Genomic DNA, 14899 nt, shown 5'->3' with positions numbered 1-14899 from the left:
ACTCTGTCTCAAAAAAAAAAAAAAAAAAAAGAAGGTGGAGTTGATTTCTCATATTTTGAATAGCTAACTTACAATCAACCCCCAAAGACTCAGATTCCATAGGTGGATGTGGGGAAATGCCCCTGAAAACTCATTTTTAACAGAAGATTCTGTTTTGAGACTTGTCCAAAGACCTAACTTGGGAAGCATTAGGATACAGCAGCTCGGTTGCAGAGAAATTAACATGAGGTGAAAGATGCGGTCTGTGAAGGCAGCGTAGGCCTGACAAGCGCTTGGAGAGCAATGACAGGTAAGAGATTACTATAGTGACCCATAACTGAGTCAAGCCTCACACGGGAGAATATGCAGATGTACTTGCAGCAGATGCCTGGAGGAGTGTTGAACTACTGATCCAGCAGTGTGTCCATGAGAAGTTACTCTGGTTTATAAATATGACTTTGTAGAACCATAGCTATTAATTTACATCCAGAAAAGTACCTACACTTGATTATTTTTATCATAACCCTTAAGCAAAGGCACACCAGGAAGAAGCACAGTACACAAAGCAGATGCATATGATGGAAGTAGATGGCTGTGCACCCTGAGTGCTCTGTCTCCCTTTCCCAGTGCTGCCTTCCCTTGAGGCCATGGAGGGATCTCTGTGGACCAGAGTAAGAAAATCACTGAGCTGCAGGATGAAATTTACATTCCTTGGTCTGGTATGCAAGGCTCCCACAATCTGGTCTTATTGTTCAGGTTATACATTGCTGCTTAAAAACCACCTCAAACTCAGTGGCATAAAACAACAACCGCTTTATGCCCATAGATCTGTAGGTCAGGAAGTCAGATTTGGCACAGCAGAAATGCCAAGTCTCTGCCCTCTTGGATGTCTGCAGCCTCGGTGGGGAAGGCTCAAATGGTTGTGGCTGGAATCTTCTGGGGGCTTGTTCACTTACATGCCTGGCACCTGGGTGGCGTGAATCAAAGGCTGAGCTCATCTGGAAGTGCTGACTAAAGCTTTTCCATGCCTCTCCATTTGGCTTCGGTTTCTTTCAGCAAGGTGGCTGGGTTCCCAAATGGAGTGTCATGATAAGGGTCATGTGGAGAGTGAGTGTTCCAAGAAATCCAAACAGAACCTGCATGAACTTTGATGAACTAGCTTCAGGAATCTCATGACTTCACCTCTACTGTATTTCCTTGTTCACGGCAGTCACGGTAGTCAAAAGGTTCCATTCCAATTCCATAGGAGGAAATCTGGACACCTCTGCTTGGTGCTAGGAATGTCTTTATTGTCTTGGAGGATGGAGATATTGATGCTGAAATCTTTAGGAAACACAAAAATCTGCCAATCTGCCACAGTCCACGCCACAACAATGCTTTTTTGTTGTTGTTGTTGTTATGGAGTCTGGCTCTGTTGCCCAGGCTGGAGTGCAGTGGCACAATCTCCGCTCACTGCAAGCTCCGCCTCCCGAGTTCACGCCATTCTCCTGCCTCGGCCTCCCAAGTAGCTGGGACTACAGGCAATTGCCACCACGTCTGGCTACTTTTTTTTTTTTTTTTTTGTATTTTAATTGAGACAGGGTTTCACTGTGTTAGGCAGGATGGTCTCGATCTCCTGACCTCATGATCCGCCAACCTCGGCCTCCCAAAGTGCTGGGATTACAGGCGTGAGCCACTGCACCCAGTTGGCCACAACAATTTTTAACCATGCAAAATGCAAAAACCGTTTGCAAACACCACAGTGTCTTGTCACATTATAATTCCAACTTAAAGGCCAAGATCTCATCTAGATCAGGTCTAGATAAAGATGAAGCTCCTCAGGACGAGGCCTTTTAGTACAGTTCCATGAGACAAGTTATTGGTCCTCAACTCCCTACAAGCAATAGTGGGAGCTAGATGACTATTGCAGGCATCTCAGAAGAACACAGGAAAGGAAAATTGCTGTTGTGGCAAATCTCTGGGAAATACATCCTGCCATACTTTTCAGCTTTTCATCTATTCATTTCTAATGTGGATCGTGCATCATCTGTTAAGGGCATCATGCTTCTACAGGTTTCTCTGCTTCTGTTCACAAAGTTCTTCCCTGCTAGAATTATCTTCACAACTCTTTCCTGCCAATCAAGACCTATCTCCCAGCCAGGTGCGGTGGCTCAAGCGTGTAATCCCAGGCACTTTGGGAAGCTGAGGTGGGTGGACCACCTGAGGTCAGGAGTTCGAGACCAGTCTGGGCAATATCGCCAAACCCCATCTATACTAAAAATACACACACACACACACACACAAAACAAACAAACAAACAAAAATCATTAGCTGGGCATGGTGGCAGGTGCCCGTAATCCCAGCTACTTGGGAGGCTGAGACAGGAGAATTGCTTGAACCCGGGAGGTGGAGGTGGCAATGAGCTGAAATCATGCCACTGCACTCCAGCCTGGGCAACAAGACCGAAACTTCATCTCAAAAAACAAACAAACAAACAAAACTATCCCCCTCTAGGTTTCCCAATACCTCGTATTCCTTGAGGTTTCCTGACAGTCCAATCTACAGTTACATGTTCAAATTCTCAATCCCCGAGTACCCACTATTGCCATGCATAGTGTTTGGTGCTGAGGATAAAAGAATGAACAAACACAGGATGAGCTTTAACCTCAAGAAGCTCAGAGACTAGTGCGGAAGATAAATATCAATTAAACAATTACACAAACAAATACAATAGTTCAACAGTAACATGCAAGAGAGGTGCAGGATGCCATGAGAATCTGTACAAGAGAATTTAACCTGTAGAGAGTGTAGGAAAGGCCTTCACAAAGACAGGATAATGGACTAACCAATGGGTCATATTTAAAGAGGAGTTTTAGGCAGTGGAACATTATGAGCATAAACTTCGAGGCGGGAATGAGCATGAAAAGAAGAAAAAGGGTAGAGGGTAAGAAGAAAAAGGGTAGAGGGTAGAGGGTAAGTGAGATGGGGCTTGAGAGTTGGGCATGGGGGGCTGTCTATCCATGAACAGTGGCAGCCCTTGAAGCATTTAAACTGAGGTGGAGTGGGAAGAGTGTGGTCGGCATGATCGGATTTGCCATCTAAAAAGATTTTGTTGGTAGGGGTGTATGGAGAATGGATCACGGTGGGGCCCGATGTGGGCAGCCAAATTTGAAGACCTTTGATTAGCTTAGGTTGGTGAGTTGGTTATTGGAGCATTGGTAGTATTGAACGAATTTGGACACCTCAACACCCATGAAACCCTTAAATCCACACCATTTTGTAACATCTCATATTTTCATGTATTTGATTCATGATTAAATTCACTGATTAATCTGGACACACAGGTATACTAGTTTTTTCACTCAAACTACATGCTATGGTACAATAAAATTCTTGTGGTTGGACTTTTTAAAATATATTTTTAAGTGATCAACATATGGATATGTAGTTACTACAGCTTGAATATCCTTTGTCTGAAATGCTTGGAACCAGAAGTATTTCCGATTTTGTATTTCTTCAAATCTTGGAATAGCTGCATACTCATAATGAGATATTTTGGGGACAGTACCCAAATCTAAACACAAAATTCATCTATGTTTCATATACACCTTATGTGGGTAGGCTGAAGATAATTTTATACAATATTTTGAATAATTTTGTGCACCCATCACATGAGACCAGGAGTGGAATTTTCCACTTGTGCTGTCATTTTGGTGCTCAAAGAGTTTCAGATTCGGAGCATTTCAGATTTTGGATTTTCAGAATAGGGCTGCTCAATCTATATTAAATAAACATTTGAATGAGAGCATAAATTAAAGAACAAATAAATTAATTTGAAGGCTTTTTTTTAAATAAGGACTGTTTTAAGTTCTCTTTCTAAAATATCAACAGTACTCATTGAAATTGTCAAATAATAATCTGTTGCACAAAGTAAAATTTGGGGCCACTCTCAACAGTGCCAGCAATTTTTCAGAACCAATATGAGAAGTGTTTAAAAATTATCCCTTGGAGTCAGGCCTTGGCCTCCTGCAGATCTCCATGGAAGCTGGCTATGGTTTAGGCCTTGAAACAATCAATTCTGGTCAACCACCAGGTTTGGGCCACAACCCCACAATCACACCATGGGAGGAGCTTAAATGTCACACAGTCCAAAGTCTGTCCTTGACAGATGTCTGGTGGCTGCACTAGGATGGATGGCTCTGGTGACTTGTCCAGCTGCTACTGATCCTACTCTGAGACCTTAGCCCAGCGCACACTACCCTAGGAGTTCTGAAATGGCACCATCCAACCACCTATCCAGATTGTATGGTAGTTAGTGCTGTGAGCCATCTTATCATGGTCATTTGAAAGCGAATCAAGGGTCTAACGATCAAAGATGTATCTTGGAGGGGGTGGGCAATTGTGAGACAGAGTTGTGGGCATAGGTGGACTCATACTCTCTTTAAGAAAAAACCTTATGAAATCCTGACCACCAAGCAGAATGTTTTAGTAGATGTTAAAGATCTTAAAGGTAGTCATTATAGAGAGATAAGACTCCAGTCAACGGAAGGCTAAGACAGTACGCCTAGTAACATTAAGCAACAAACAAACAAACAAAAAACCCCCCAAAAACAGGGCATATATGAGTGGCCCCCTTTGTGATATGCTGGATACAATTAGATCAGTAAGTGTATAGATTGAGGGCATATTAGGGAGAATGCAACAATCAGGATGGCAGAGAAGAAAGGAATCCCAGATTGACCCTCTGTCCTTATGAGTTTCAGATACTACAACATCATCTGAAGGGATGGCCCCTGGCGGTTGTTAGCTGACTACCTTCTGGAAACACCAGAATCCTTAGGGAAGAAGACCTAAGAATCAAGGCAGAGTTATTAGATATCCAAATACAGATGTTGCTAGTGTCTTAGTCTGTTTTCTGTTCCATAAATGAATACCATACACAGGGCAATTTATAAAGAGTAAAGATGTATTTACCTCGATTCTGGAGTCTGGGAAGCCCAGGAGTGTGGCACCAACATCTGGCAAGGTGCTTTGTACTGTTGTCATACATGACAGAAGGCATTCTCAGGGTGAGAAGGCAGGAGTGTGTCAGCTCAGGCTTCACTTCCTCTTCTTATTCAGCCACTAGTCCCATCATGGGATCCTCACTCTGATAACATTGTATAATCCTAGTTCCTTCCCAAAGACCTCACTTCCAAATACCATCAACATAAAAATTTGAAGATTAAGTTTCCAACACATTAAATTTGGGGTGAGAGAAACATATTCAAATAATAGCACTGATTATAGTCAAGAATTAAGATAACTCAGTCAGACAATGAACTCTTCCCTGCTAAGTCAGTATAGCCCTGGACTGTCCCATGTGCAATGCAATGGCCCTTACAGCTCACATAATGAGAGATAAATGTAACCCTGGAACAGACAAACCAAGGGCAACTCAGTGCCTCTCCCAAACTAGTGTACCAGATGGACCACTTATCTAAAATTATACAAGTCCTGAATATACCTATGGCTGCAGGATGCATTTTCTCCCTTTTCTCACGTCCCTTGGTACTCCAGAGTCAGGAGTAGGGGATAATCTGGATCCACACGGTTGCAGAGAGTATTTTCCCCACATTCTGACTTCCTCAAGCAACTGGAATATCTTGACTTTCCTTTGATAAAAGCTGGGCAGACACCAACCTGTAGACACGACTATCTCCTGGCTAAATGCTGAGTGAATTGTGTGTGGTTTTTCTTTTCTTCAGGATGAAACAGATTCTTAAGTTACTGGAAAAGATTTGGAAGCAATGCTTCCCATGCTTCCAAAAAGGCTCAAGATATTTGCCGTATGACACTATATACTAGATAATGTGTGTATCCCAGTTTTGTTCTTACAAATAATCTTTTCCTATGTGCTAGGTGCAGCCACCCAGCCATTTCTAACCATATTTTAATGTGTTCTGTGACTGTGTCTGTAGGTAGCCTCATACATCTTTTAAGTCCAAATGGTAAGAGTTGCAGACAATGATGTGTACATCCTTTGGGTTTGTGTCATAGACAGAGATGTAAAAGTTATCTTATCCAAGACTGATCTCAGAAAATAGTCGGCTTCTTGCAAATCTTTATGCAAACTGGCTCCATTCCAATGCTTATGGCAATCAGTTCTTTTGTCCAACGCAATGTTTGGACCTCAGTATTTCCCTCTTGGGAAATACTGCCACCCATGACCAGAGGAGGTAATGCTACTGCTAACCATAGCCCCTGAGCTGGCACGATGGAGCAGAAGCCTAGGTTTGGTCATGTCGTATTGCTTGTGTTCCCAGTACCATATCCTATCAGGAGAGAGAGATCTTACCAGGAGAGAGAGACATTTTCCTAATCATGCATCATAAAAGTTGTACAGCACAAGGGTCAAGAAGCTTCCTCAGTGATGACATCAGCCCTGCTAGATCTCAGGAGCTGTGCTCGCATAAAAGGGAAATGAGGAGCCCGGGTCTGCTATCAATAACATCTATGTGAGTTTTCCTCAATTTTTGCTGCTCTAGTAGGCCTCATTGAATGTTGTTGCAATATGAAAGACACCACAGGCTGAAGATGCGTTTAGTATCCAAACCGTTCACCATGTAGACAAGTTTTCGGAGGCAAATGGCTATTAACAAGGAAATCAAGCCTAGACAGTGAAAACTGACGGACCTTCTCTTATCGGGCCAACAGAAGCCCAATGATGCTGTTAAAACCCTGAGATCATGAAGGAAACCTTGCTGAGGATGTTTGCAGCCATTGAATATGAAATCCTTTTGATCTAACCTAATTGTTGGCCTCCGGTTTTGCTTGACCAATACAAAGGACTCTTTGAAGTAGCCTAATTGTTCTTTGTACTGCTTTTAATGTTGCATAAAGGGCACGTGGAACAACAAAAAGGATTTCGATATTTGCCTCTTGTGAGGGCCTCGTCAGCATATATTCACTGGGCATGAAGCAACTAGTGTGTTTTGTAAACTAGCTATATATTATCAAATGCTACAGCATGACGCATGAACTCTATACCCCACTATGGGCCTCAACTTTCTGACTTCTCAGAATAAGAAACAATCATGATCGCTACTAAGTACTCATTTCTGCCATCTTGGCATCTCGTAGTGCTGAAACCTTCCCGAGTCCTGAAAATATTTTTAGTTCTGCAGGCTGGAAGGGCCATGGCTCACTTAGTAACCTCTGGGGGCCATGTGCTAGAAAACTTCATCCACAGAAGCTGTTTTATTTGTAATGATGAAGACGTGTGCTAGGAGCAAATAATACAACCACAAAAGCATTAAATTTGTCTCAGGCTTCATAGGGGCTTACAAGTTGATTGAAGAGGCAAGAATTGTATGCAAAAAGAATTAAGGAATGATATAAAAATTTCCAATCAAGTGTTAGATCAAGAATGAGTGAATCATAGCAACCAGAGGTGTTTTGTCTGCATTAAAAAGAAGGAATGATTCAATGTCCCTTAGATGTGAAGGGGTGTACTAGGCAGTATGACATTGAAGCCTGTAATCAAACTATTACAGATTTCCATGTATACTATTAAACAGATATTGACTTTCATGAGGTTCTATCAAGATTTATTGGCTTAAGAGGTAAATATTGACTGATAAGATGTTGAGGTCAATAATTACCTCCAGGGACAATAAATCTTTATATTCGCAGACACACAAATTCAATAGTCAGTGTGGTTTGTTAGATTAAACACAAATTCCAAGTCATTAGATATATCTGGAAATCCCTTTTCATAACCATGAATTCTGACAGTTTATAATTCATCTTAAAACAGCATATTTTAAATCAGATCGGATACAATGGTAGAAGAGAAAAGTACTTTTATGTTTAATGATAGCCTTCTGGAAAAAATCATTTTATATGTTCCTTCAGGTTGGCTAATTTTATTCTAGCAACGAGTCCAGTAATTGCCACATGGTAGGTACTCCATATACATTTTTAACGAAATTAATCTCACATAACTGGACTTTTAAATTTGTAATCAACAACAAAAGCAGATTAAAAAGTATATATTATACAACAATCATCCATGTTTTAAATTCACTCACTTCTTTGTTACAGAAATATTTGTTCAGAACTGATTATAGTGTAAAGAGCATGTGAGAAAAAAAGATTATTCCACCGATGATCTTAGAAGAATTTGGATGGTTTATATTAGTTCTTTCCCTAAAATTTATTCAGAATTTTATTTCAATCAGAAATTTAATTTTCAGTACTTTTAAGTTTAAGGTAATTTAGAATGTGAGCTTATAAAACATGAAAATACACGAAACACTGTAGTTTAAAGAGTTAAGTTTTTATTTAGTCAACCAATTACTTTGAGAGGATGTGTCTAAATACTGCTTATATTGAGATCTAAACAGTATGGCCTTATACCAGAGAGATGGAAAACACAACTGGCAATTTAGGGCCAGAGGTGGGACTGCAGGCAACATAAAATGTTGGTGTACAAACGAGTTATCTTGGCTTGCCATTAAAGTGTGGTGCAGAAATTCTTTTCTTTTTTTTTTTTTTTTTTTTTTGAGATGGAGCCTTGCTCTGTCACCCAGGCTGGAATAGTGGCACGATCTCGGCTCACTGCAACCTCTGCCTCCTGGGCTCAAGCTATTCTCTATTCTCCTGCCTCAGCTTCCCCAATAACTGGGATTACAGGCACATGACATCATGCCCGGCTAAGTTTTTGTTTTTTGTATTTTTCGTAGAAATGGGGTTTCGCCATGTTGGTCAGGCAGATTTTGAACTCCTGACCTCGTGACCCACCTGCCTCGGCCTCCCAAAGTGCTGGGATTACAGGCATGAGCCACCACACCCGGCTGAAAAAAGTGACATTCTGATCCCTTCCCTAATTCAACAAGTATCGATCTAGATCGGTATTTCTTACATTGAGACACATAGGCACTGTGGAAATAGAGATGGTCCTGAGGGAGACATGCCTGTTAGCTTAGTGAGAGTATGTGTGTGTGTGTGTGTGTGTGTGTGTGTGTGTGTGTGTGTATTAATGTGTATTACATGTAAGTATACTATTTCTGGAAAGATGTCCCACAGCTTTCATCACATTCTCAAAGGGGTCCGTAAATTCTAACTTTTGGAGGTACCTTTTAAAAGCCCTGCTTAATTTCAGTGTCATAACTGAGGTAACTTTTTTTTGTATTAAAATTATGAAAACTAAGAGTCTATAATGAAATCTCCTATGTTGAAAAAATATAGATGAGCTTTTAAAATCATAAATATAGCTTCATTTTATGTATCCAGACACATGTGATCATTATATCCACAAAATACAATAATTCAATCATAATTACATCTTTGAAGGTTAGAAACAGTGGGTACGCCTTAATAGGAAGCTTGCACAGGAGATTCAAGGACTGAGAGGTGGTTGGTTTAGTGACCTGTTAATTATTTCTACAAATCCAGTCCAGTTCCCTCACTTTACAGATGAGGAAAGCTGAGCCCAAGAAAGCTGATGGAATTTATGTATAATCGCTTGTTTTAGACTCAAGGTCATTAACGTATTGTGAAGAATTTCGAAGGTTAGTTTTGATAGACAGAGAAAAAAACAGATATAGTCTCTCTTTTAAGTTCTTATAAGACATTTGGATATGAGCTAAAAGCAAAAATTAAATCTTTTTTTGTTATTCCCTGTAACTAGCTGGTTGAGGAAAATCTGAAGCTGTGATGTTTGGAAGCATGATGTAAAATAAATGTATGCAAATGTTGGGCACTTGTTTGCTTTACTTTTCTGGCTATACATGCAAATGCAAACATCTAACAAATATGCTTTCAGAATGTATGTACTGGGAATCGCGGAGGAGAACACAGATGGAGCTGTCCTCATGGAGCCATTGTACACGGCTAGTCCTAAAGCAAGGGGGTGTCAGATAGACATATTTTTTGTTTCTTAATTGCTGAAAATGATCTTTGAGAAAGAATTTCTTTCCTGCCCCCACTTTTCCGTACTATATTTTTTGAAAAGGAGGCACCACGTCACAGCCTGTCCTTAAAGGGTGGAGGGTTATGCTCCACCTTCTCGAGAGTGGAGGATCTACATACTTTTTCTGAGTTTTTCTACAAGGGAGATTTTTCTTTCCCTCCTTATTTATTTACTCATTCAATCATTTATTCAATCAAATCAATCATTCAGGTACTTCTGGGAAAAGAATTTTAGAGGTAGAAAGGGCAGAAAGTAATCTTGCTCTACTTTATCACTCTACAGGTGAAAATTGAGATGAAAAGAAGTTGTAGAGTTTAATCAGAATTGTGGGGTTCATTGTGGCAGAAGACCCTCTATGGCTTCTCCTTTCTACGGAGTGTGGTGTTTCTGGGTCGGCCCAGTGTGAGGTTGTGGCTACGTGGTGCTTGTACGTGGGTGGGGGAGGAGTTGTCCATGCAGCTCAAATGTGTTTGTGAGGAAAGAAAGGATTTTTAGCCAATGCCTCCAAATTCTCACTGTAGAACTCAAAGTTGTGATTATTTGTAGAGCAACCAGAGCGATTGCATTTGTGGCTAGGAATGGAGGGACTATCATTTCCAAAACTGTGATTGAACCGCCCCACCAGAGCAAGGGCTGTCAGCTTCACGATGGCATCCTTTGCAGGAATCGACCTCCCTCTCAAATTTCTCTATTGCACTTGCCTGAATCTATTGTGGCAACTCATTTTTTTTAACTGAATTTTTTAGGCCAGTTTTAGATTCTCATAAAAATGCGAGGATAGCACAGAGAGTTCTCATATACCGTGTACTCAGATTCCCCTCTTACTAACATCTTAGATTAGGCTGGCACATTTGCTATATTTGAGGAGCACATCTTGATGATTCAGTATCAAGCACAGTCCATACTTGATTTTTATTTTCTGAGTTCTTACCTAATGTCTGTTTTTCGGTCCCAGAATCCCCCCCAGGATACCACATGACATCAAGTCATCATGTCTCTTTAGGCTTCCCTTAGCTATGACAGGTTCTAAGACTGTCCTTGTTTTTGATGACTTTGGCAGTTTTAAGAGCACAGTACAGGCATCTTGCAGACTGTCTCTTATTTGGGATGTCCCTCAGTCTAATGTTTTCTTACGATTCAGCTGGGGTTATGGGTTTCTGGGAGGAGGACCACAGAGGTAATATGACATTTTCATCATATCATATCCATGGTACATGCTATCAACACCACTAATCACTGTTGATGTGCACCTTGATCACCTGGCTGAAGTAGTCTTTGTAGGTTTCTGCACAGTAAAGTTACTCTCCACTCCTGCTCCTCACCCCACTTTTCCAGATCATATTCTTTGCAAGGGAGTCACCCTGTCACAGCCCACACTTAACAGATAGTGAGTTATGCTCCATGTTCTTGAGAGTGGAGGATCTACATAAATTATTTGGGATTCTTCTACAGGGGAGATTTGTCTTTTCCCCCTGATTTATTTACTTATTTGATCACTTATTTAAATCATCCTGGACTCATGGGTACATATTTGTACTCTGTGGGTTAATTGATATTCCTTTATTTTGTTGCTCAGATTGTTTCCGTTTTGGTCATTGAAAGTTTTTTTCCAGTTGGCTCCTGTGTTCCATAGCCCATCGTTTTGTTTTTGTTTGTTTGTTTTGAGTGCTTCCTTCCTTTCTGGCACTACAAGTTGCTTCAGGCTCATCTTGTATGTTTCCTGAGAATACTGACTTTATTTCTGAGAATACTGACTCACTTTTCATACTTACTTTACATTTAAGTTAGAGCATGTTATTGTGTGTGTGCGTGTGTGTGGCTAAGTCCCCTGGCTGGATGGCTTCCACTCACCCATCTGGGTTCACTGTCCACTGTCTCACCTGCTGTGTGTCCAGGAGACTGGTCTGTGTGGGCTGACGGAGAGGCCCTGACAATAAGGTGCTCCCACAGAGAGGGGAGGGAGCACCAAGAGTCAGCCTGGGCTATTTATTCCTCCACTCTTTCCCCTGGGCTTACTGGATCCTTGCTGAAGACCTAAGCTCACACCAGGCAGTGTCTCCACGTTGTTTCTCGGGCTCCAGAAGCTCCTCCCACCTCTCCATACCTTCCCCTACACCCCACCTTCCCTTAGCCTGTTTGGGTGTAGGGGTAAGAAATTCTCCTGTTGCTAGCCCAGGGCACTTCCCTGGCTCTTGTAGTTTCCTTTGACCTCACCCATGCTTGGGCAAGCAGTCTTTTTATTAAACTTCCAAATTGTCCCAATTTGACTGTATCATTTATTTCCCGCTGGAATACTTTCTAGTATCTTTTTGGAATATAATCAGAATATGTTCCAGGAAGGTCAGAAGAAATAAAGGAAGAAAAGAGTGAAAGAGGCTGGTCATGGTGGCTCACGCCTGTAGTCCCAGCACTTTGGGAGGCTGAGCCGGGCGGATCACCGGGTCAAGAGATGGAGACCATCCTGGCCAACATGGTGAAACCCCGCATCTACTAAAAATGCAAAAACTAGCTGAGCGTGGTGGTGCGCACCTGTGGTCCCAGCTGCTCGGGAGGCTGAGGCAGGAGACTCACTTGGGACCTGGGGGGCAGAGATTGCATTGAGTCGAGATCACACCACTGCACTCCAGTCCGGCGACAGAGGGAGAATCCGTCTAAAACAAAAAAACAAAAAAACAAAGTGGAAGAAAAAGTGAGAGAGAATCAGAGTGAAGAGAAGATGGAAGAGAGAGGGAGAAAGAAGAGAGGGAAGAAAATGGAGAGAGAGGAAAAAAGAGGGAGACGAGAGAGAAGGAAAGAAGGAGAGGAGAAAGAAAAGAGGAGAGAGAAAGGGAAGGAGAGAGGGATATATAAAGGGAGAAAAGAACGGTGGGAGGAAGGGAGGGAGAGAGAGCAGAGATTTTAAAAGAATAATCAGGACATATGAGCATGTTTTGTAATAACGTGAAGGAAGACACTTAGTATCAATGGTACAGGACAGGTTTCTATCTTACAGCCAATTTGTTCCTCATATACTAAATAACAATTTTAGGTCCATATGGGACTAGGCAATTTTTTAGGATTTAACTTTAGAGCTAATAATTATAATATGTGGAACTATTATTAATGACTCCCATGGTATCCTGACAATGTGTTAGACACCAAATTCTCAAGTAGATTAAGAGCAAACATTCCTTATTAGTACAAAACAACTGTCACATTCCATATATACGCATTTGTGGAATTTTATACTTTCATTTGCATTACCTTGGATTTCTTCTCAAGGAAGAGAAAAAAATCTTATCATAGACACTTCTTTAGCATTTGCAGTAAATATGATGAAAGTGTGCCCTTGGTTAAAACAGCCTTGACTCTCCAAGTTGTTTAGCGTGCTTGCATTTCATTATAAGAAATCAACAAATACTGAAATGGAAATACAGTTAACTATATATAGCCATCTATTAATGTATCTTTTATTCCATGCTAACTATGTAGGTAGGCACTAAATATATATTACTTAATTTAATTCTTGATCCTTTATGTTGGGATTTCGAGTTTTAAAGATGAGTTAAACTCAGAGAGACTAAGTTGCCAGCAATCACACAGCCAAAGACTACAAAAACAGAAGTCACACCCCTGGGGCTGGACCATGAGTCTTCCTAACTGTAAACCTTGTGCTCTTCCAATTGCACCATTAATTACCATTAATTAATATGAACATTTATGCTTTGGGGCAATTAATTCAGAAGTACACAGTACAATGAAATATGAGCATTCATTTCTGTGAAGGTTTCATTTTATGGTGTGCACTAAATTTTTAGTTAGGATTGGAAACACTATGTTTTAAACAAACTAAAACTTTTCTTTAAAATATCTCAAGCAGAATAGTCTATGACTAATACATATTATGGAATAAGACAAAACTTGCTCAAAAACCACATGTACATGGCTTTGATTACCTTTTGGTGTCAGGGTATTTAATTATGTTTTTATTTCAAAGAAACAAATAGTCAAGACTGAGTTTGTGAGAATGAGAAATAAAAGCAGTGTCTTTTTCTTCTTCCAAGATTTGGAACTGTGGTGGTTTACTTAACCTGATCAAACTTTTGCCTGGTGAAAGAGAATGGAAACGCATTGTTTTAATTCAAGGAAAGTAACTAATTTGCATACATTTAGTATAAGAAGCTTACACGGGTCTATTAAAATCAGTGTTAACAGAGACTCTGTCTTAGACAACTTCTTCTACTCAAATAACAATTTATTAACCTATCTAAAATGTGGTTATTTTATTCATTCAACAAGTAATTTTCGAATATTATATTTCAACCGATATTTTCACGTGTTAGGTGTTCTGCTGGGCTCTGCACTGACAGAGATGAACATGTTATTTGTAAACGCAAGTTCTACTTAGTCACTACTGATTAGTATTGTGTCTAAACATATTTCTCAACTATGTTAAAAATTTCAAAATGTCAGGGACAGGTGTTTTAAAATCCGTGGACATGTTTTCAACAGATGTTATGAATGACCCAATCCAGGACATTCAGGCTGAGAAGGTGTTCTGAAATCTTAGCTCTTCCAGTGCAACACCCTCCGTGCCCTTTCAGGAGCCTGAGAGTTGGGGGAGGTGGTGACTTTCTCAAGACCACAGAAGAAAAGCAAAGAATAGAAATCTTGTCTCCTGACTCTGGAGTCTGTTCTCAAACAGGACACTGGCTTGCCTAAGGTACTAAAGAGTCACTCGTATTAATTCATTGGTTAACTCAATCAACAAATATTTATTGATTATTTTCTTTGGGCAGGCCAAGGCCCAAGGTACCCCACTAGGGGATGGAGGTACAATGAGAGCAGAACAAACATGCCCCTCACAGGGTGGCACTTCAGTCTAACAAAGCACTAGGTCTATGGTAAGATACTAATAAGAAGCTATTAATATTAAGTAGCTCTAATGTAATTTGTTAAATAGATTCACCAACCAGTATAGGAGAAACTATAGTAAACTGATAATTG

This window comes from Colobus angolensis, unplaced genomic scaffold (assembly GCF_000951035.1).
Source record: "Colobus angolensis palliatus isolate OR3802 unplaced genomic scaffold, Cang.pa_1.0 Scaffold42, whole genome shotgun sequence".
NCBI classification, from domain to species: Eukaryota; Metazoa; Chordata; class Mammalia; order Primates; family Cercopithecidae; genus Colobus; species Colobus angolensis.
The sequence above is the reverse complement of the archived record's forward strand: the minus strand, read 5'-3'. Positions refer to the sequence as shown.